Source organism: Adelges cooleyi, unplaced genomic scaffold (assembly GCF_023614345.1).
Source record: "Adelges cooleyi isolate 19-005CV unplaced genomic scaffold, UGA_ACOO_1.1 ACOO_flye_CR_arks_rails_tigmint_CR_PRNA_108, whole genome shotgun sequence".
NCBI classification, from domain to species: domain Eukaryota; kingdom Metazoa; phylum Arthropoda; class Insecta; order Hemiptera; family Adelgidae; genus Adelges; species Adelges cooleyi.
Window position 1 is genome coordinate 4,905,645 of NW_026095761.1, and position 23,151 is coordinate 4,928,795.

At 31.6% G+C, this 23,151-nt stretch overlaps 1 protein-coding gene across 1 annotated transcript in view; it reads left to right on the plus strand.

The window, feature by feature from the left end:
* Positions 1 to 23,151, plus strand: part of LOC126839362 (alpha-mannosidase 2) — a 112,254-nt gene that overhangs the window by 79,638 nt on the left and 9,465 nt on the right. The gene's annotated exons all lie outside the window — the stretch shown is intronic.

The window sequence follows — 23,151 nt, forward strand, 5'->3', positions numbered from 1 at the left end:
TTACATGTTATACCGGTCTTGACAAAGGATTGTCCTGCACACGTCATGGAAACGAATTGGATTTTGAAAGTTTTGACCTTTGCCAAAACGTCTGTGCAATAAACACAGGCTCGTGGACTTGAATATACAAACAGCGGTGGCGAATCAATGAAATGCCGCCGTGGCTGTATGAGCACACAATGATTTCTTTTCCCCCTCTTTATATGTATATTTTTTATTTTTTTTACATTTTTGCCATTTTGACGACCCGTTTTTCTCGGTCGTCCTTTTCATAATGCACGTCATGTCGTACATCCCTCGGATACATATGCACCGCCGTGTGCTTATCGTTATGATACGCTTTTTATACCAAGAAAATATCATATTATTATTATTTTAGAAAAAAACCAACTGAAAAACGAACGTGCCAGCCAGATATGATGCGGACGGGGCTACAAAAAAAAAATAAAACAGTATGGACCCCGCCTTCGAGCGAATCCCGTTAGCATATTATAATGATGCGTTTTTCGAATATCATTATTTCAAAACCGATGTACAAGTTCGGTTTGTCGAGGGGCTAAAATAGTCATCATGGTAAAAAAGAGATTATACGCAAATGCATCTATATTTTTGAGATATACAATAAAACCCATTGCGAGGGTTTGAAAAAAAAAAACATTGTGGGATCTCATTAGTTGTGTTGTTTGGTGGGGAGATAGAGGTATTTTTTTTTAGCAAATCTATATAGATCAGAAATTGTAGCTAAAACGTAATTTATTGTATCGAAAACTTTAAAATACCTAAAATCATCATTTCTTAAACAAATTTTATAGCACTTGAGTAAAAGTATAATACAAATCTTTGTGCATATATTATTATATGGCCGGAACACCAAACTGTATTTATATCGAATGGTTGGTTATACAAACAACTACTTCAATTAGAACTTAAATAATAATGCAATGGTTCTATTGCCATGATAACCCTTACCTGTATGTTTATTTTATCATTTATAGATGAGCATCGAAGGGTTTATTTGAAAGTAAGTTATCACTTTTAATAATAAGAATACTTCAATAAGGTGAAGTTTTTTAATTTGCATTCATATACTATCTCTGTGAATAGAATGTATCAATTACAGCCACTAAAATTAAAATCAATATACTTCTTTAAAAAGGAATTAAATATTTTAAGTAATTATTTTTAACGACAACTGATTTTTTAATCAATACATTATTAAAGGCGTCAAAATTAATTGCAGAATTCTAGGCTAGATTTTCGTTCGTTAATAATCAAAATGCGCGTTGTATCGATTTTTTAATGGGTTTTAATTTAACATTAATGAAAGATTTTTTTTTTTGGTTATGAATGTATGTATTAAACGAATATGGAAATTGCTGTCTAAAAAGCATACGCCATCTCGCCAAGTTGATTAACACATAATTATAATATTTTGTTTGCCGTTCGGTAGAGATTACAATAAATGTATCCATTGTCATCGAAGGGGTAGAATCAGATAGCATTGTGTATAATATAGTGCATACATGATAATACACACATAATATTATGCACACGTGAACACTATAATAGGTGTCCCAAGGGGATTTGCTAATTTAATGTGTGTTTCCCATACAACGGAATCTCTGTTATAGGTCTGGCACGTTGAGTTAAGCCGCTGGTCTGTTCCCAGTTCTCGTTTACATAATATGATTTGTTAACACGAGATATAATTGCTTAATTTTTTTTATTTTGATTTAGCTTCGATGCGTGGCTGAGAAAGAATTGTTTCTTTACTGCTGACATATCCCACGCTGAAGTCTAACCACACAAATTTGGTGAGGTGACACCTTTGTATAAGTCTTTCAGCCCCAATACTACATACGGCCATCAATAACCTCCAAACTCACTTAAATGAGTTAGAGACTTGGTTGAACCCGTGGAAAATTAAAGTAAATCATAACAAATCATCACACATTAACTTCACCTTACGCCTCAAAATGATTCGTACTCGGCCAGTAACATGTTTTTTAATGTATTGAATTTAGTATTAAAACGACTTTGTTCTTAAAGCACTGGAAGGTCATCTTATATTTTGTGAAAAGTAAAACTTAAGTTTTTCTAGATAAAAGAACATTGATTTTAAATTGTACAACAGATAAGCAGTGCTATACACAAGAATGGCGACCGATTGTATACGGGTTTCCCGCCGTCAACGGAGGTACCCTCATCATAGTTTATAGACGGGTGGACGATAAACTATGACTAGGTTAACTCTGTTGACTGCGGGAATCCCCAATGAAATCGGTCGCCGTTTTGGTGTATAGCCCGGTTTATCTGTATAGTGTATAATATTTTTAAATCAACGTTGAAAGCATTGAACCGACAAAAAAAGTCCATAAGTCGTAGGTTGCTATTTTGTCAGCAGTAGATGTTTTGTCCATAATATGTATTAGTTTTTGTATGATTTATCAAATTTATGACAGAGTTATCATCACCTGACCTTACATTTTAAAATGTATCGTGGAAAAGTAACGTACCATGAAATTCGTACACAAAATGGATGCCTCCCAGGTCAGGACAATTTTTAATCTGAATACGCCTTCTATATATTGAGTTCAGTAGTTGAAAGTGATAAAAGTGACTAGTTATTTCTTTTTTGTTGGAAACAACTTATTTAAATCTTTCTTGTGCCGGTCGTGAACAGTAATGTTTTTTTTTTTTAAATTTTGAATTTCAACCAAACTGAGATAGTTTTTTTAATTAATGCACCTTGTCTGCAGTCTGTCATTGACTCAAGCGGAGTGACTCGCTCATAGGGTGAACGCACGTGTGGCGGTGTTGATTGATGTACATTGTTTAAATACGTGACCGACATGCATTGTAGTGGCACGTCATAAATTGGGTGCGTTTCGTTGAATATTATAATAACAATAATTGTAATTAATTAAAATAGACGGTTACGCTCAAACACCAAACGAACAACGAGTAAAAACATATTTTGTTTATTTTGCTACGACTTAATATTAAAAAAAAAACAATGGGATTATATTTCCAGCCTGAATAAATTGTACAATTATATTATAGTACACAACTTCGAGCAGGTATTATTCAACAGTATTGGCTAAAAATCGTTATCTAAATTAAAATATGTTCGAACGACGAATAAAAGATAAAAAAATATTCGAAGACAACTACAATTTTTTGACCGAATCTGTTTTCTATTCGAACCTATTATACAATTTGTTATCTTTGTATGTTACATCGATTATGTGTTAATTTATTATTTAAAACCATATCATCATATTATTATTTGAAACCCATGCAATTGTAATGTCTGGTTTAATTACTGTGCCAATCTGTTCTATTAAAAGTTATTCACTCTAGTTATTTTATTATTTTGAATTATTTGATTACAATAACAATTTGAAGTTTTTTTATTTCGATTATTTAAATTTCTCATTTTTAAGGTTGATGGAACAATTATTTTTAACCTCCACCCTTTGAGTACCGACAATGTATGGTATTTTATCGATCAGTTATGCGGCTCAAAGGTTAGGTACAAACTACAGACAAAATGAACGCATTTCATCGTAAAATTTAATATTATGTTTACAGCATTGCATAAAAGCTGAGAAAGGCTAATCTAGCGGTTTTCGAATAGGGATAGGACAATATTTTAAAACTTTAACTTTGTACATACAATTATAAATGAAAAAAATGACTTGAAAGTTCGAATGAAGATAACTATATTACTCGACGTTAAATAATGTTTATGTTGATTTATTTTTTATCTGTTATCTAAATGTTGGTTAAGGATAATTTTTTTATTCGGATATTTAAAATAAATATAATTATTTTGTCTTTTGTCCGAAGAAGTTATCTAGATAATACTCAACACAGTTGTATAATGTGTAATATTAAATTATATACTAGGCAAAGTTATTATATTTTATTTAAAGGTACAGCACAAAGAGGTAAAAATATTTACTGTACTCTTCATCACTTGCATCTTTAATCCAAAACTCTAAGCCGTTGTAATTAACAACGAGACATTTGGTTAATTCCTCTAAGTCATGATTTGAGAAAAATGTCAAAAACAGAATTCGACTTCTAGATTTATACTTCAAAGTTCCCGAATAAAACTTGCTCTTAAAATAATATGTTTAATTAAATATATAAGTATCATAATATAATACTCTTATTGTTAATACTTATAATATACCTACTAACATGCAATATTTTTATTGAAAAATCATTAAGGTAAACATTTTTGTATCAAATAGGTATACCTATGGAAACATTATGTTGTTTTTTGGTAAATATTTACAATTACCTATTTGTAACATCCGTGAAGATATTCTTCTTCTTCTGCTGGCATTTATTACTCTTTAAGAGTTTTCGCCGCCATCACGATCTGCCTCCATTAATCTCCTCCTGATGATATTGTTAAATAAAAATGTAATGCTAATTTTCATTTTAAAATGTATGATAATGTCATGTATATATATATATATTTTTTTTTTTTAAATTGGCCTCTCTTAGTTTAACTTAACTTTATCACCTTCGTACCGTATATTCTGTGATTTGTATTGGTATACGGCCATGACTTGAACATTCAAATGAAAACTAACAATAAGAAAATGTCACCACGAATCATCATCAAAGCTGAAATTAGGTATTCGAAAAAATAAATAAATAAAAAAAATTGTCATGTTGATTTATTCACAGAATCTTATCCTCTAGCTTCTCTTCAAAACTATAATATTCCGGGAAAATGAATGGAAATAACATAATATTAAATTGGATTTTTTTTCTATCGTACAGGCGATGTAAGGATTGATAAACGGCCCGTGGAAAATTGATTACCACTAGTAAGTACTAATAATAATAATTATTATTAATGTACAGGGCGTCGGCCGACGGGTAAACAATATAAAAAAAAATAATAGAAAAAAAAAGAGAGATATCGGCATCGTTTCTTCGAGATGGGCCAAATATATCTATAAACTATCTTCGACTCATCACTCTTAGGCGCAATCCCAGTCTTTTCCTTGCCGAACGTTCTACAGGGTGATTTTTTTATCGCTAGCTAGCCAATATCTCAATGGGTTTATTTAATAATTGATTTTTTTTTTTGTTTGTATAGGTATTGTGATCTTAATTTTCCACACATTTTTTTATCCCTAACCCCTCTCAAACTAATTGTTTTTATATTAATTTTTAAAACTAAAATGGTCACGCATATACATTTTGTTAACTTTTTAAATTGAGATTAATATACTAAAAATGTTGATTGGTCGATAATCCGTTTTGGATGACTATTTTTGAAGTTATTTAAGTTTCAAGTTTAGAGCGGAAGAAAAGGGAGTAGTATTATTTTTATCTGCGCGCACTTCCCCTCCCGTTCTGACTTTTAAATTCTCATAACTTTGAAAATAATTGTTTAAAACTGGTTATCGACCAGTCAAAATTTGTAGTAAAATATTTTTAAATTAAAAAGTTAATAAAATATTTACCGTTTAAGTTTCAATAGTTGATACAAAAAAAAAATAGGTTGAATTATTAATTAAACCCTGTGAGATATATTGAGTGGCTCTCGATAAAAAAAATCACCTGTATAGCATTTGCAGGGTAAAACGCAAGCGGCATAAAAAATACCGGTTCGATTTGTTTTGGTCATCGCGGCAACTCTCGATGACATATTATTATAACACAAATGAAAAAAAGGATCACTTAACGGTCAAATTAAATGTATCATGTATACAGAGTGATTTACCAATGGTATGTAGCACTCATTTTCATTTGCAACTCTGTAGATTTTTTTTTTTGGTCACTTTATTTTATGTTATAGTACAATATTGAAATTGTTATCTTTTTATTTTTTCCCAGAATGACTTTGTAAAGATATTACATTTTCCCTTATAACTGTCATATTTTCGGGTTTTTTTCCTTTTCAAAATCACCAGAAAGGCGTACGACCAGTACCTCTAGTAACAATATTATTATATTAAGGCCGTCCGGCAAATCGGTAATTTTTCATTCGGGTTCTTTGCATTGACTTACAGCTACAGAGAACCGTCCGGCGGGATATAACACCGGTACATTTATTATAATAATAATACCTGAGTAATGTAATGGCCAGCGGTCATTAACGCTTGGGCTTAATTGGCGGCGTGGTCGTGTAAACCGCATTATTAGTGCACACTTACCAACAGCGCACCGTGGTCGCATGACTCGTTTATTTAGAATTTTTTTCTTTTTTAATTTTGCAACTGACCTAACCGTGAAAATCCATCTGATCTTCACACCGGATAATCGTCTCGATCAACGTCTTTTGGGACAGCGGAAACTTGTCGCCACAAAGAACAACCCGTGCGACTCCACGGTGGTGAGAACATATTTTGATTTTTTTTTTTTTTTTTTTTGTGTTTTTTGCTACATAATTAGATAATCGGCTTTTCTCACAGTCGAATTAGCTGGTTGACAACAGCAGCGTTGGGCATTATGTCTGGATAATTTGTCGAATAAAAGATTAAAAAAAAAATAATAGTAACATTTTGAGCTAATACTAGAAATGTAGAAGCGTGATAATGGTTTTAGGCTTTGTTAAATAAATTTAGTGAACGAGTAAACTAATCTATTAGACGAGTTAATAAATCAGAATTATTTATTTTCAGAAGGGGCATGCCTAATAAATGTTCCATAAAATATGGATCCAATCCTACCATTTCTTACGAAATTATAACAAGTAGGTAAAGGTGAAAAATTAAAAATTTACAAATTCTTCCCCCCCCCCTCAACCATTATTAAAGTACGAACTAGATACAATTATTACTGATCGACGGAGTTGCCTATCGAGTGAATTGGTTAAGTGGTAAAAAAGTTGAAGATGGACACAAACAAAATTACAGCTAGGTATCGAAGTTCTACTATACTATTCTATTGGTTGTTCGAACACTTTGTCCGGTTGACTCCCAACACTGATATGAGCGAAATCCTTTACATATTTTGTATGTAAATACTTTGTACTTGGAACTCGACCAAAGAAATTTGTCCGTCTTTCTGGGGGCTTCCGTCTTACCGAGGTTGTTGTTGTATATTATTTTAATATGAAGGTTCGACTACACCCAAAACAGTGTATTATTGTAATGTCTCCTCTCGACGACCACCGCCGCCGACCAGATAATAAATCTCTAATAGTGTTACACCGTCGCACATGTACACAAGCAAACTTGCCGACGGTAATTTATTGCGTTCCTGAGTAGTGGTAGTTCAACTAAATGGTCAAACCGTATAACTCAATTACAGTGGCGTTTAGGAGTTTCCCCATTAAACCCCCTCCCGATACCGCCCCCTCCAAAATAAGTATCAGGTATTAAACGTGTTCACGTGGTCGAGCAATGCAATTTTACGGACTGTCCAACAAAATGTTGTGGAGGTATATCGAAAAGTCTTTTATATAGTATAAAAAAATAAAAACCATATTGATGAAATCTATAAGCTCCCAAAACAATTACCTACTCGTTATACAGGGTGGTCTATTTAAAAGTTTTAAATCGAGCTAGAAATATAGACGCATGATAATATGTTTTTAGGCTTTGTTAAGCAAATTGAGTAAACGAGTAAATTAATACAAGGTGATGGATAACTATGACCCAGTTAAAATACTGGAAAAAGTTCCTTTTTTTTATGAGTCTTATTTATACTTTTATAGTAAATTTATAAGTTAGCGCTATTCTGAATTCATGTTTTTTCAAAAATATAACACAATCCCTTAAGTGTTATGACCCAATGAACTTAAGGCTATCAACTTTTGAAACTGAAATGGTGATATATGTATATATATATATATATATATTTAATTAACTCTTTAAAGGTCAATAAATGTCAACAATAAAAACTTCTTAAGGGGTAGATGATAAATCAGCAAAACGATTAGATAAAAAAAATATAGATTTATAAATATACAAATGAAAAACCAAAATAATAAGTAATGCGTGCACTAATGGTGTGTTTAGTTGACTATTTTATCTGATTATGACTTCTAACCAACGTCAAAAAAAATATACATATATATAATACCTAACAAAAGAAGCCATATCAAAACAATTTTATGAGATACATTACGTTGTAAAAGGAATTACATTTCAATGAAAACAAAATAGTTAACGTGTTTAGAACAGTGTAATTTTTTTCGGGACAGGTTTTCTCAATTAAAAAGGGGCTATATGTTTTATACATTTTTTTTTTTAGTTAAGAATAATCTACTGTTCATTTACACTGGTTCATTGGGAAATTTAACCTATTAACACCTGGTGGTGGTCCCTTTTGGGACTAAAAAATAAAAATAAAATATATAAATTTAAATTAAAAAAAAAAAAAAATACTTACAGGCGTTAATAGATTAAAGTATTGTAAAAATAATTAACAAAAATATTTTACAAAAATATCCACGCAATTTCAAGTTAGAAAGTGAACACATTTATAGGGTGTTTTCCTCGATTTTGAAAGGAAAAGAGTAAAGTTTTATTTAAATTTTTAGCCTTATAAAATATCTAATGGATAGAGATTTCTGATCCTATGGACTTGCTAACAACACATCGTTGTAAGAAAAAATCCCTTCTCAACATATAAATGTGTTACTTTCTAATTTGCACTTGAATATGTAACTACATTTTAATTAACTGCGCAATGGCAACATCATGCTTATGCGATTTATGTTACATTTGACTTTGGTTGATCTTCAGGTTTATGTTTCATTGTACCTACAGCTAAACAAATAAAACCGTTTCTTTATTCAAAGAGGGAATTTTTAAAAACATATTAAAAAATAATTATAAACTACACTGGAAAACCACCACCGACAAAAACCTTTTCTCGGTAATGTTTCTTAGTGTAATTCTTAAATTAAGCCGTGATCAAATCTCAGCTTAATTAAAGTATACTACTTGAGTACATTTAAGTCGACCATTGTCGGCGGTGGAGTAAACATAATTTTTAAGAAGCGCATCCAGAACGACGAAGGGTTGATGTAACGGGCACGGAATATAATTTAAATAGTTAGTATATGTACTTACTATGAACTTTACCAAAAGGTTCATGATGATGGATTTAATGTTACCTACTAAGACTTGTACTCATACTTTAACGTTTTAAATAGAGCTGTCAAAATAATATACAATACACGAGTAGTTTTCCATGTGGAGCTGAAAGCGATTTTTTTTTCGTTCTAGTCAATCGTTAACGCGTTATTTTCAAAACAACAGATGTCATTCAAATCGACTTATATTTGAATAATACATTGAAACCGCCCACTCGCTGACAGAAATGAAACACCAATTCGATATTAAACGATAACAACAACAATAGAAAAAAAATAATCTCGGCCTTCGATAAAAAAAAAAAAGTATAAATGCAGTTTTCAAAAACACATTTCCCATACCTAGTCGATTGATTATAATTTTTAAATTCAACTCACTACACAACAGGTAGGTACACCAAAAACGTTGTTGTTGGTAAACGATTAAATCCAGCACAATCGTGTCCTGTCACATTTTTTCAAACGTTCAATTTGATCATAGAAAGCCAGAAAGGTATAATTATTATTGATGTCGTTAATTTTTTTTTCTTAAGGTCATTCCAAAGGATTATCATAGCATTACTATATTATTTCTTTCTCGTCTGACACGCGAAAAATTGTTTCTCTTACGGTACCGTATTATTATTATTTTACAGTCAGTCATTTGCGCCACCGAATCGCCCTTGTATACTATATAATTAATGACATTTAAAAAAAAAAAAATAAAAAAATTTGTATATACAGGATGATCCGTTTGACGCAAGACAGTAATTTTGTTTGAAAATGTTGTAGCTTTTTTGTTTTGGGTACATTTTAACAGTATGTTGTTGTACAATAATAGGCAATATTGAAATTAAAAAAAATAAATTAAATGGCAAAACCGGTTTTAAAAAATTATTTTTAAAATTATTAAAGTGTAAAGTTTAGGACGGGAGAAAGAGTTCGAGTGTAGTATTATTTCCATCTCCATTCCTAAATTTTAAACTCCAAAAGACGTTATCCAAAACTGATTATCGACCAAGTAAACATTTACAGCAATTTATTTTTAATGTAAAAAATTAATTACATATAGACGTGATCCAGTAAATTTCAAAGTTTGATAGAAGTATAAAACGCTTTGATACAAAAATGCGTAAAATCATTGTAAAGTGGTGGATACGATTAAGGTAATTAACAATACAATGAAAATTTGTGTTAGATATATGTTGATTCACATTTCCACCATTTGGGGGGGGGGGAGAGGGGAGGTGATTTATTAAAAAAAAGTTTGATTACAGATTTAAAAAAAAAAAACAGTATACTGTACAACCCCCTCTATATCAACCTAAGGGATGAACTTTATAAATTCTCGCCCAATAAGTTACACCATTTCTAGACCACACACTTGAAGAAATCGACTTGGCAGTCAAGAAGATATCGTGAGCCAGACACAAAGCAAAATATTAAATAAACAAAAACTATTTTGTAAATAATTTATTAATACAAAAAGATAACATTACGCGTGTGTGTGTAAACTTGTCCGAAATCTACAATAATGTAATTACTTTCAGTAAAAAAAATGTGTGTCTTGCGCGAAATGGATCACCCTGTACATATATAATAATACTTGCAACACATAGAACATCAGACACAGCGGCCCGGCCGGTGTTATTGTTAAAGGATAATAATACAACATAAGACAGACAGAAACAAGTTTTTTTTTTTTATCCTGTCCAAACGGAGACCGCAGCAGCTAAGGTCCAGGTCTTCGGTCCTGACGGCAGATTCGACGAAGACGTCGGACACTAAGTATTTAAATGCTATTATCGTGTGTTATATACGTATATAAGCACCGACAACTGGTCGCCGGCGGTTTTTCATACCTTCGGTTTGAGCGATTAAACGTTTTTTTATAATATTATTATTATTATTATTATTATTCCAGTGACTACCAGGTAGGTATATGTATGCACGGTCGCGTTTGATTTCGTGCACACAGATATATATATATATATATATATATATATATATATATATATATATATATTTAATTTATGTATACGTTTCGGTTCGGGAGACTTCCGAGAAAAAACAGGCTATGACGTCATGACAGAATAAGAATAAAAAAAACTTTGACTTCTGAGTTGAACTGCATTGGTTCCCGTTTGAAACAGCATATTATCGACGGACGTTATACAAGGCGATTAATTAAACGAGTGATTGAAATTTCAAAAATATAAAGGCGTCATATTATTAGACCATAAGCAAAGGTTAGAAAAAAAAATTTCTAAAAATGTTGGAGAGGTCGAACCGATGACCGCGTCGTGATTTGACAAATTTAGTAAGTAAAGGAAACAAAAATCAGTATAATGTGTTAATTGTTATGCATAATGCTTACGGACTATGTTTTTTAATTTTAGAATATTAACATGAACAAAATTAAACTCAGAGTTATACTCTTTACAATATTTAGGCAAACGATATAATGGACTATTTAATAGGTAATCAGTAGAAATAGCTGGTGTAGAAAAGCAAGGGTTAGCTCTAAAATTTAAATAGAGGATTCTGAAACCAATTTTTGAGAGAAGCTCAGGACAGTCAATTAACCTATTAATTAGCTTATAAGCAAAGACCTCATCAATAAACCCACGACTCGCAGTAAGAAGAGCTAGCCCAAAAACCAAATGTATCTCACTTATTTCTCTGATTAGCCTGGGATGGGTTCAAAACTCTAAGATCGACCTTACTAATGTACAATAAAGAGCAACAAGACATGTAGGATTATTAAACTCGCTACAGGTTCTTTTCAGAAATTCTAACGGTTTGAAATCTTAATTATAGGCAGAATTAGTATGAGTATAGTTTATAGTATTATGTAGTATGACTAAAGTCCTTTGAAAAAAGCACAACTAGGTCTCTAACCTCATTAGTTTTAGGCACAATTTCTCCAATGCGGGTACACACAGCCGTATTTACACTCTTTCGCGAAAATATTTCAATCGTCACGGAACGTGACCTTTTTATATTTATTTAAAACGATGAATTTATTTTAAATGTTTTAATGCGATTTATTTGAATGTGACACTAACAGTCGATCAGGCGTGGTATAAATGAAAAAAGTATGGATTAAGCATGAGCATGCTCGCGTATAGAAATATAATTCATAGACTTAAAGTTCATTTAAAATTACTATAAAATAATTAACTACATTTCTGGTTAGTCGTGTGGATTTGTCAGAACTCAAGCGTTAAACCACGTTTTTTTAGTGTAGTGAATTTAATCCATATCTTTTTCCCTTGAAAAAAAGACACGAATGTAAAATCTTATGATCAGCTGATTTTCCGTTTCTTATCAATCATCTAGTATCAGCTAATTTCCATACCGTATATATATCTTATCAGTTGATTCTATTATCAATAATTATTTAACAGATATCAAGGAATTATCGACACAAAACGACCAGAAAGGACAGACAATGAAAATTCAAAATATATAAAATTAAAAATACTTCTTTGCTGCCGAAACCGATTTCTCAAATTTTCCGGTAAGAAAACGAATGGTGTCTCCAGAAATAAGAGAAAATCTGTAATTATCTTTGTACTGCCTACCCTGATTTGTCCGCAGGTACAGCAAATCTACACCTCAAGATCCCATGTAAATTTTGAAAATACTTCTGTTTGATCTGATTGATTTTTCTTTATCACATACCCATTTCATCCTCACATCGTCGAAATCATGTTCACTCGAGTGTTCGACAGACCCATATAAGACATATTCATTTTAAAATAAATCCATTTCCGACAACATACTTTTTGTCTAGCAGTTTTCCCTCGGCGGCTGTCCTTCAGAATATTTACTATTCATGTACACCGCACCGTACACATTACAGTCAAAATGGTAGCGCACGTTATATTTTATTTAAATCGTGCTTTTGAGTATTACTATTATTTAAATTATGAAGGCGACGACGCGTAAACTTCAAAAGTCACACCAGGGAAAAAGTAGTCACTATTACCACGTCCAACGGCATAATCATAACCATAACCGGTAACGTTCACCGCACATCCGTCGATTCTTATTGTTATTGCCGTCGGTTGGCTAGTAAAACAAATGCTTGCAAAACAAACACTTGCTTTTATATATTTTTATACGGATTTGATACGCCAAACGACGCGATAAAAAAGCAAACTCTGGCTTACGTCTTCGAATCACAAAACTATGACTGTAGGCGTTACAATAAAAATATAGCCCATATATATATACAACTATTAGGCAACGGCAGTAGTTTACAATGCGTTCAATCAGAATTTTTAAATGAGTTCGCGTTCCCGTAACTTGGCGGCCTGTTGAAGTCACATTTGACTGAAAGCGAAACCCGTTTTCCAGGTTAAAAGCAACTAAAGTACAGAATTAATTTAAAGCAAATATTTGTATTTAACACATTTGGTGGAGAATACTATGTCGATAATTACTCAATGACGATTTTATGTCTATAGTAAGTTTGAAACAGGGGGTTACAATAAGTAAATTATTATGAAGCAAAAAGAGTGTGAACAAAATTCTCTGGTACATATTTTTAATTTATTTCGTGTGATACAAAACATATGATTAGTCAGTTATAATATTATCACATTATCATATATATAATCATATGAAATTCGAATTTATCTATTGATCTGTATAGTTGATAAGGATTATACGATGCAGTGTTTGACAACATATAAAAATAGTATTTCATTTGCATGTCACACTGCCGCTCGCCTTCTTGATTACTTCGTTGCTGAGTACAAGATATTATATGATGTAACAGCTCTATATATTTTTATTGTATAGTTTTTAAAAGGACAGCCTAGAATATAAAACCATAAATTTGACTCGTGTTTGGAATTCCAAATGAACCGTCTAATTGAGTTTAACAAAATATGTAACTGAATTATTTTCCACGACAAAATTGCATAAATGTTCGTTAAAAAAAATGGGAAAAACAAATTACCTTAATTATCATTAACCGTACCTGGTATTTGCACACGAGGTCAAAGTTTCAATTATAGACTTTTCTCACCAATTAAAAAGTCCAACTATTGTTTAATAAATAAGTAGATCAATACCTACTTATTACCTATTGCTATTTATCATATTTTTATAATAACAGTTATATTCTGATTTGATTTATACGTTTAATATAAGTACTGTCAATTAAACTTGCATTCCAATACTTGACTGTACTTAGAATACATTACTATATAATATAGTGTTCTGTAAATATCCAGCCTCGCTGATCAATAATTGCCAGGTAATATTGGTGATAATGGACCGACTCGCAATAGCTGGTCTAGTGCGAAAAAGTCGGTGTTTTCTAAAGCCTATTCATTGGAAACATATTTACAGGGTTTTGATATATAGTTACCCCAATGGGAAAGTACTGGACATTAACTAAAATCCGTTCGGATAATGCAACCGTGTGTTTTCTCGTGCTTGACATTTCCAACAGAATTGGTTGGTAGTAAATAAACTTTATGTTTGCGAGAAAAAAAAACAGTAAGTACACGATCAGACGGCGTGGTGTTATTGAAGTTTGCTTACACGAGCGTTACCAAACAAAGCGCTGTTTGCGCACGTAGTGTTGTTTGTTTCTTAGGCTGTGAAAAGTTTTAAATCAAACTACACTAGTTTGATGTAGCGTAGCAGTACCCAGCATAATATTTGTTTTTTGGCCTTTAGAAGACTGAGCTTTATTGATGCCTTATAAAAGTAAATAAATGAAAACGCTTGACAATTACTATCAAAGAGCCATAGAAAATCGGAAAAAGTATTGTTTTTTATTTAAGCCCAACTTTACTGCTGTACAAATTCTTATTCGAATGATTTGTTTACAATGTATTCGAACAATTGTTTTATTGGAATAAAAAAAAACTTATACTATTCTAGCATCACTGAAAAATACATACAATGTGATTCATTGGAAATAAAACTCACATTTTCTCTTAAAATAATTGCAATTTTATAGTTTTTTTAATTTCAGTTATTTTAAACAAATTTGACAATATTCAAATTTTTGTCTTTTTTTAAATCTAAGATTGTATGATAACACAAGCAAAGTGTCTCAACAAATAAAAACTACAAAGTAACAATTGTTTTAAGAAAAAAATCAATATCTTATCTTTCATTAACCACCCTGTATTATATCTATACAAAATGGTTAAAACAAATCACACGTGCTTAAAAGTTATTCGAAATATGTGTACAAATTCGGATAAAGCTGCTGTAGAATAGTTTCCAACACTTTTTGGTTGGGCTTGAAATAAAAATATGACGTGTTATTTAACTTTACCAATTTATAGAGTAGCAACACTATAATCATTACTAAAAATTAATGTAAACGCTTGGGCACTTACAAAAAAATATCACAACTCAATACTACTGTCGTTTAGTTTAAAACACTAACAGTTATTAGTTATTACCTAAAACGTTATAAACGGGAAATTCGTTTAGCTGGCTGAAAATTATAATATAGTCGAAAGGTCCCAAAGCGTATATTATGGTGACTGTGTGTGTCCAGCGGGTCGTGCTTTTAATGGGGACGTTAAATAAAAATAAAAATCCCACCTTAAACTGCATAGGGGTAGAAATCCCTTAGGTTAATCTCGCAAACGTGACTCAAGTCTTAATTTATTTTTCTCGATTAAGGTCTATACCGATGAAATTCGGTTGGGTCAACTACTTTAGACCGTTCCAATAGGGGTTCCGGGCACATTATGTATTTGGTTTCCTCTTTGAAAATTTCATACGCTAGGTTATCACAGCACTAGTCAATATATTATAACGGTTTGGCGTTTGGTTTAAATTCTGCCAAGACCGTTTTACATCGTCCAAACACACTGGTGCATTTTATCGCATTAATAAATTTAGAAACAAATATTAAAAATTATTTACAAAACTCTTTGCCACGTTTATGCAGATTGAAATTTGCAAAGATCGTTTGATCTTAAATTCTAGTCGAACGAAACCCGCACAAAGGGTTTTCAAAGTCACTGCCAACAGTTTATAACGTTTTTTAGGACAAAAAAATATATAAAAATATATCATTATAAAATTTCGCATTAGTTTCGGGCGATACCCGTCAATTTTGGCCAACAGGATTTATGTTGCGTTAAGTATTCCTTTTGGTCGTTGGACTGATGCCAAAAAGTAGAGGAAAATAACATTCTATGTACATTTTAACGGGATTATTTATTATATTTTATCTTTACAGACTTTTTTTTGTTAAGGAAAATATTGCATTTCTATCGTAATCATATTGCATTCGAATGAGAAGTATTGACTCCCATAGAGAATAACTTACACAAAAATGGAGCGGGGTTTTTTTTTTACTTTGATAAACGAACCTGAAAACTTATACGTATGTTATTATAATAAATTGTCATTAAATAAAATGTCTTATAAAATTATATTCAGTTTGCTGGCTGTTGAATTATTTTAAGGGGTTAGAGGTACTCAGATTTTTAAAAAATTCATTTTTAATTGGCATTTTCTTGAAGTAATTTTTTTTTTTAAATTTATAAACTTAAAATTTTAAAAATTTCATTTTGTTATATCGTTTCAAACAAATTTTGAATTAATTTAGTGAAACTTAAAGTGTGAAAATTTTAACGCGTTTTTCACACATAACTAGGTTTTCAAAGATAGTTACTACTGTATTTTAAAAATCACTCGATGGATTCCAATGAAATGCACTTTCTAGGCATGAAAAAATAATGCAAATCAAAGGGTTTTTTGTTTTTGCATCAATACTTTTTTTTATGAACAATAAACAAGCGCCTTTTTCCTTAAAATGCATACATACACTTTCAGAGGCCGCTATTTTGCCTAATTTGAAGAAAACACCGATCTTCGATTAAGCACTAGTTTTTCATGCTTAAAATATGCTGTATACATTTTACGTAAGAGAACGTAGGTTCAACAATCAAGCAGATGACTTAGTCCAGACTTCATATTTGATTTGAAATGTATATGAAATTTTCTTGATTCGTACTGTAAAAACTTGGTATTATATTATTATGTCAAACAAAAAAACATTATACAACAGTTTAAAAAAAAATTGATTTAAATGTATACTTTTGTCAACCCTCTGATTACCCATTAAGTACACACTTTTTAAACTTATTACAAGAGTAAAATCATCGGTTTCAGTCGTTTCGATTTGTTCAACAAAAACCTTTTAAGAGTTAATAAAATATAAAATACGATTTAAACGTTAAATTATTTAGTTTTTTGTAAAAATGGAAATACCTTGTGTCGGACATCGATGTAGGCGTATGATAGATGGTTTCATGTTTTACATATTTCTTAACATCGTTTATATTATTCAAATTTATTAAACAAATTCGTGTCTGCTAAGCTGTTTTCTTTTTTCTTTAAAGTGATTTTATCATTCTACTTTCAAATCAGCAGCGACCGTTTCCCAATGCCACCTCCCCCCCGCCCACCCCTATTGCACTAACACCTTAACTACGTTATTATGCTGATTCTTTTTGTTGGTTTTAAACGTTGGGTTTACTTTGGTATTTAACGAGATAAAAATTAGGAGAAAAAAAATAACACACCGGTTACACTGTTGCACTGCGAGACGGGCAGGAAAAATTAAACGTTATGGTTTCGTAGAGGGGAGGAAGAAAATGCCGTATTTTCCCCTCTGTAGTATAAGGTTAAAGAGAATAACGGGGCGTTTTTTTAATGTCTTCATTAGGCCAGGCCTGAATAATTCAGTAATATATAAATATATATGTATACATAAAATAGACGTACATAAATATTCTATACCGCCGTTATTTTTCCCTTTCGGTATTCATAAAAAAAACTAATATATCTAAAAAAAAAAGTCATAAAAATTCCCGTCTTGCGGTTTAAACGAGATTTCTGCTTTTTTTCTTTTCTTTTCTTTCTTTTCTCTCCCTTGCAGCCGTCACTCCATCTTTGTATAATGAACACACTTGTATGCACGGCGTTCACGCCAATTATATTGAAATATATTACAAATTGACAATATCGTAAGCCGTCACCGTGTATCTAGAGGTTTTTTATTATACATAACAGTCAAGTCCACAAATCATAAATAATGTAATTCCAAAAAAAAAATCACATGAGTATTTCAAAAACGAAATCAATCATATTTCCCATGCAAATAAGCACATAATATACGTTATCGTTTAATTTAGTCAAAAGACGATGGAACTATAAGTGCACGTGTAGTCGTGGCGATTATTAAGAATTCATTTGGTTTAGTTGTACAGGGTGTTCAGAATTAATTTATTTAACACTATTTGTCCTAAAATTTTTAAAAAACCTTTTTAATTTTGATTAAACAATAATAATATAAAGTTTTTGTGTTTTTTTTATTCAGTCAGATTCCATATTTAGGGAGGGGCCAACTTTTGAAACTTAGGGTGCGAAGAAGAGTAAAGTGAAGTATGATTTTTATCTATGTACATTACTAGAAGGCACTCCACTTCCTATCTTATATTTTAAACTCAACAACTTTAAAAGTAATGATTCAAATCTGGTTATCGACCAGTCAACATTTTCAGCAAATTATCGTTAATTTAAAAAACGAATTCAATGTATACATTACCATTTAAATTTCAAAATTTACCCCCTTTAAATCTATCTTTTTGCTGAAAAAAAAATACAAAAACTTTAAATAATAATTGTTTGATAATTATGGAAAATGTGTTTCACATTTTTCAAACTTTAGCGTATCATCAAAAAACACCCTGAAATCTGTATACTAAAAAAAAAAAAAACAATCGTGTCGATGAAACCTAAAACCTTCGACGATGACCCAACATGATCTGATTTTTCTCCAAAAAGAAAAACTACAAAAGTGTAAATATTTTCACCGAAAACGAGTCGCTCGCGTTAAATGGATCACCCTGTAGTCTCTTAAAGAGTTTTTAGTACCGCGTCGCCTGTAGTAGATCTTGTACTACTTTAAGATGTTGTGTTTTCGTTTTGTGTATAGATAAAAATCTACCGCTCTGGCGTTACCGGCTTTCAACTGTTACTTTAAAAACAAAATGGGCCATTATTTTTACACACGCATACAACACTTGCTACGCGAGTTAAAATAACAGAGATTCTACAGGTGGTAGACGGTGGTTATCATAGAAACGAATTCATTTATTCTGGCGATTTTTTTTTTTGGTTATTTTTTTAATTGTCTCGGATTAGCCTATTTGCTGACCCAAAAGCGTCGCACTCGCTGCTAGTTTCGTCGTCTCTGAAATAATTAACTATTTATAAAGGTCGTCGTGCAAATGATATTTATTTAAATCATGGCCTCTATACCCCGGTCAAACTATAGGCCTCCCTCGTATGACTCTGCATCCCTCGTTTCTCAGTTCCCATGTAATTGCATTTGCGTTACTGCGATACACTCCAACCTAACCTAACCTGACCGCAACACATAAATTCATTCCAAAAACCCATTTAATTTCAGATGACGTTTGTGTTCCGGTCAAAACATAATATAATATACATGTGCAGTACGTGTATGCCCGTTTTCGCTTTGTTTAAATATTATGTTCCTAGTATAGCTGTGGTCGTGTAGTCGAGTACTATATAGCCGCTATCGCGGCACAGAGTACATAGATCAATGTGATTGTTAGGCTAGTTGAACTTATAGGTATAACAAACAGGGTATTCACAATTTCATTGCCCATCTGAGTTTTTGATGATGTAAAATTACTTACAAAAAACCTTTTTGATATTTTAACGTCATTGCATTTTTTTCTACACGGTAACAAGATTAAAGGGAGAATTAACTTTTGACACTCAAATGGTAACGTATACATTTAATTAATTATTGAAATTTAGAATAATTTTGACTGGTCGATAACCAGTTTTGGTTTAAAAGTTGTTAAAGTTCAAAATTCAGGGAGGGAGCAAGGATAGAGTGTAGTAATATTTTTCATGAAGTCCCATCAATGGTTTCTTCACTCAAGACTTCAGCCTTAATTATAATTACTTAATTTAATTCTTTGAGATTTGTAATTTACCAAATAAGTAACTCAATATTGGTTATCGTCAAAATTCTTAGCAAGTTATTCTTAATTTCAAAAATCTAATGACGTTACCATATAAATTCAAAAGTTTCATCCCTCCCCTCTCTAAATTTTGGTTTCTTACTGAAAAAATATACAAAAACTTTTAATTGTTGTTGTTCGACTGAAGCCAAAAAGGTTTTACATTGGTCGTGTTTCATTATTTTAGTAAATCATCAAAAAATCAGGTGGCCATGAAATTCTGAGTACAAATGAATCGATATTTGTTGCTTTAAGAGGCAATCCTCCGACGCTTTTCATTTTCGCACCGTTTGTTTTAAAAATCTAGTTATTTCACCGGAAATGAGTTTTGTATTTCATTTCTCGTATCTTTTCAAGTCGTATCCGGTTTTGGATGTCGTTAAAGAAAAAGTAAAGACCTCCTTAGTGGGTGTAAAACGCACTTGCCTTTCAATCGGTATGTTATACCGTCACACAAACTGTTCGTTTATGTCCATCGAATAGTTGTTATCAACGGACTAGACCGAAGGGCTTTGAAATTATTAGCGTTTTTGTTTTCGACATAACTTCAACTACGCTTTTAACTTGTGTAAAGTTCTGTCAATACACAATTTACCCGGAATATAATAAAATTAACTATACAGGCTATAGTTGCGGATTGAAAATCACATTTATACATATTATTATTAATATTCATGCTGTCGCTTTAGGGTTTAACGCGGGGTCGCTCCGGCTGATAGGATCGGGCTGACGAATGTGTATTTGCATTTAAAAAACATTTTCTGTTTTAAACAGATTTCTATCGGCTTCCTTCCGTCTGGTCCATAATTACTGATATTTGTGCGTTTAAACTGACAGATTATAATATATACATACGATTAATAATTTTAAAATATAAATGTACATATTGTGTATAAAATACATTAAACGTTGTGCAATTCCTGGTGTCGACCCTTTCCACATAACGCGTTACGTTTACCGTACAATAGAGGAAATCAATTAATTACAATTTTTTTATAATACAGTTAACACGTTAAAAAAAAAACGTACAAACGCCTACCGAAGGTCTAGAGTTTTCGGTCATTCCTATTTCCTTTAAGCTCTTTTTTGTCTGTCGCTTCGAAACAATAAAGATCTTGCATTTGATGTATTGATTCTTCCTTACATTATGTTGGTTATGTCTTAATAAGTGTTCTATCAGTACTCCACTTATTGTTGTTATGCTAGCTTGCAGAACTCTCTCCTCGCTTATTAGTTAGAGAACTTCTGAAACGCCCTTCCAACTAATACGACGTACAATCTTCACAAAATACTCCACACATAACTTTTTACAAAGTTTCTAAATATGTTCTTTAAGCTAAGATTGTTATTGGTGAGTAGTTATATTTTTTTAGCTTTTCGTCGTCTTATTTCTTCATCTGGTGTCACTAGTTAGTGTGCTTCCCAGATATTTATACTGCTAATTTTATGTTCACGAGGCACACACTATTCTCTTCAGTCACTACCATGACTTTTGTCTTCTTTGTGTTTATCGTCATGAGGCATCGTTCGTAGTACCGCATTAAACGTTAAAGACAACGATTGCTTCTGAGTCTTATCATAGCAATGTCATCTGTAAATCTGATACGACGAATTACCTACCCGTTAATCTTTGCACCATAAGATTTTTTAATGATAATAATAACAGGAAGAATTATTACCCGCCGATGGAACAACAATAATTTCTTATAGGATTTTTTTAATGGGACCAAAACGACAAATGCTGCTTGCGCTGTCCGATTTGCCTGGGCGAGACAAGTTACAAAGAAAAGTCATTGGCGATATATCAGATCCCAAAGCCCAAAGTCCGACTGTTGTATTGTATTTTGTAGGTTTAAAACATGTGTCCAAAACGGGCTAGGGCTTATGCTATAGGATAGATTACAACAGACACGCTGCCAAAACGATTAATATTTCTACGTGGTGTATTACCGGGCAAAGGGTGATTCCGGTAATCTGCATAGACCAACAAGGGGATATGTTAAGGTCGATTATACAGGTTTAATCGCCAACGGTCTGCCCGTCCCCACAATACATCATTACACAGTTTAACGTGATAGGACATACTAAGAATAACATCAATAACAGTGACATAATTATTGGCACAAATTCAGGGGGTGACATGGAGTATACAGGCGATTCATTAGGGACAAGACAGTCCTTTTATCAGAATATAATTACAACATTTTGTAGTTTTCAATTTTTAAAAACACTTGTTTATGTTATCTTACAATAATATTATAAAATTACTAAACATTTACCTTTTTAGTATTTTTTCAAAGCAATATGAACATTTTAAATTTAAATTTAATTCACTTTTTATAACAAGAATAATTCGTTATTGACAATATAAAAAGTGAATTAAATATATACGTTAACATTTAAATTTTAAAAGTTCATACTTGATAGAGCTTTGGAAAAAAAAAAATTTGAATATTATCTAATAATGTAAGATAACATAAGCCAAAGTGTCTCCAAAAAGAAAAACTGAAAAATTGCAATTATTTTAAAGAGAAAATGAGCGTTTTATCTTTAATGAATCACTTAGTGCTGAAAACACTGCAAGTTTGTGTTAGTAAAATATTGAATTGGCCATATTTAATAAATCCCTCATTAAAAAAAAATGGGATATAAAAACGTTGGCTTTTGGAAATTTAAGTTTTAAGTGTTTGAACATGTCTAGGGGGGGGGGCTGAAATTGCACCGAGAATAACATTTTTTACATGAAAATTTGGAATTTTTTTGTAACAATAATCATAGTTTACGCTGACTATTATTCGAACTGATTAACAACAACAAGTATTTTTAAAATTTTATATTTTAATAAAACAAAAGTTGCATTTAATTTTGTAAAACTTGCCCGTCTGGGAAGAGAGAGCCCATTAAATACCGCGCAAAACTGTCACAACCGCATGAATCGCGTTCATAAAAATATCAAATACATCAATACGGATTAGACGTTGACCGTCGATAGTTGAAATTGACAAGCCAACAGCTGTGGAACAAAAAAAAAAA